The sequence below is a fragment of the Papio anubis genome, chromosome 15, assembly GCF_008728515.1.
Source record: "Papio anubis isolate 15944 chromosome 15, Panubis1.0, whole genome shotgun sequence".
NCBI lineage: Eukaryota > Metazoa > Chordata > Mammalia > Primates > Cercopithecidae > Papio > Papio anubis.
Window position 1 is genome coordinate 51,449,108 of NC_044990.1, and position 2,738 is coordinate 51,451,845.

A 2,738-nucleotide genomic window follows, 5' to 3' on the forward strand; every position below is an offset into this window, starting at 1 on the left:
AGTGTGGTGGTGCACTCCTATAATCCCAGCTACATGGAAGGCTGAGGTCAGAGAATGACTTGAGCCTAGGGGTTGGAAGCTGTGGTGTGAGCTGTGATCAGGTCACTGCGCTCCAGGCAGGGTGACAGAATCCATTCTGTCTTGGGTGGGGGGGTGTGGAAATTGTAATAATTGTACCTGCCTAATAGGTTATAGAGAGCATTAAACGCAGTGACATATGAAAAAGAAGTTATCCAGCCTAGCTTGGTGGCTCACACCTGTAATCCCAGCACTTTGGGACGCCGAGCTGGGCGGATCACGAGGTCAGGAGATCAAGACCATCCTGGCTAAATCTGTCTCTACTAAAAAATACAAAAAATTAGCTGGGCATGGTGGCACCTGCCTGTAGTACCAGCTACTCGGGAGGCTGAGGCAGGAGAGTCGCTTGAGCCAGGAAGTGGAGGTTGCAGTGAGCTGAGATCGCGCCATTGCACTCCAGCCTAGGTGACAGAGCAAGACTCTGTCTCAAAATAAATAAATAAATAAAAATTAAGAAAAAACAAGGCCAGGCACATGATGGCTCACGCCTGTAATCCCAGCACTGTGAGAGGCCGAGGCAGGTGGATCACCTGAGGTCGGGAGTTCCAGACCAGCCTGACCAAGCGGGAGAAACCCCCGTCTCTACGAAAAATACAAAATTAGCCGGGCGTGGTGACGCATGCCTGTAATCCCAGCTACCCAGGAGGCTAAGGCAGGAGAAACACTTGAACCTGGGAGGCAGAGGTTGCGTTGAGCCAAGATCGCGCCACTGCACTCTCCAGCCTCGGCAACAAGAGTGAAACTCTGCCTGAAAAATAAATAAATAGGAATTTATCCAATGCATGTCACAAAATCATTTGCTTTTTGTGTGCTTTGGCTTCTCAACTCCTCACGACTTGGCCACCCTTACATAGATGTATTCTAGTTTGCCCTATGTAGTCACCAGCTATTTGGGAGGCTGAGATGGAATGTAGAGGCTGCAGTGAGCTGAGATCACGCCACTGCACTCCAGCCTGGGCAAAAAGAGTGAAACTCCATCTCAAAAAAAAAAAAAAAAAAAATTGTCGAGGAAGAACTCAATAGGAAGCCTTGTGACAAAAGTGAAACATTTCTTTATAAGTTGAAATCAATCACTCTCTGGGTCGGTTATTTCAAAGAGCTATAAATAAATTGTTAGGAACATTCAGCTAGATTTTAAAAAGTGATGCTTGGAGCCCTCGTGCCCACCACACCACCATAAAAAAATAATAATAATAAACAACAAAAAATAAAAAGAAATAAATTGTACAGGCTTGTGGGCTAGTTCACTCTCACCATCTTATTCCACAGAAAAACTAAAGATGAAACCCCCTTCCTTTTGCAATCTCCATCCCCTCCCCCACCCCTGGAGGGGATGGGAGGAGAAAAAGAATAACCAAAGATTTTTTTCTCGTGCCTCTGGCATCCCCCCAGGCTACCAATTTAATAGCACTGTTTCTTTCTAAGTGCTTGTCTTAGTTTATCACAACTCATTCGTATTGAAATAACATTGGTCTCTAGTGGTTATTACTTTTCTTCTTACAAATCGCTTGTTTAATAATCTATTCTAGTATCTTAATAGAGGTGGATTCAAGCAATAGTGAGAAGCTTCCAAAATCCTGGTATCTTTCTAACCATGTCAATGAGTTGCTATGTGACCTAGGGAAGGTCACTCTTTTAACCTAGATGTTTCCTTTAAAACAATGAGAAAATTTGATCTACCACTTATTAAGCTCACTGTGCCAACTACCTTTATTTATTTTTGCCACAATCTGTGCAGTAAATATTCTCCCTGTTTTACAGATGAGAATACTGAGGCTGAGATACATTTAAAACCTTACCTAAAGTCACTCATTATTAAGTGGTGGAGCTGCTAGATATATAGACTCACAGTGGTAAATTTTTGCAAACTCCTTATGCTGCGATTGACTTTAGGACACTCTACGGCCATTAACTGTAATCTTATACCAAATGGTACAGCCTTAAAAAATAGACTTGCTTTTTTAGAATTAAAAAAAAAAATAGATTTGCTTGAGGATCTAAGTGCTCCCTACTCAACTAAAAGACAGCAATTCCCAAAGTGTTTTTGAAGGAACACTAGTTCCGCCAATAGCCTCAGGATAAAACAGCTGTACTGTCAAATGTTTGACATACGTTTCATACTATTGTGATTCTTTTGGAGATTTAAAGGGCTCTGTAAAGCGCTTTAGAATATTCTTGAGTCACAGAGCTCGAGTTTCCTAAAGCACGTTTAACATAAGCTGTTACAAGATGGTAAAGTTTTTTGTTTTTGTTTTTGTTTTTTTCTTTTTACTCATTGGGACTTCAAGAATGTTTATCCAGAGAAACAATGAAATTTAAAAATGTGTATTCTTAGCTGGGCCCAGTGACTCATGCCTGTAATCCCAGCACTTTGGGAGACTGAGGTGGGCGAATCGCTCGAGCCCAGGAGTTTGAGACCATCATGGCAAAACCCTGTCTCTACCAAAAATAAAAAAAATAGCCAGGCGTGGTGGCACACACCTGTAGTTCCAGCTACTCAGGAGGCTGAGATGGAAGGATCACCTGAGCCCGGGAGGTCAAGGCTGTGGTGAGCCGTGATGGTGCCATTGCACTCCAGCCTGGGTGACAGAGTGAGAACCTGTCTCAAAACACACACACACACACGCACACACACACACACGAGTTCCTGGGAAAGCAAA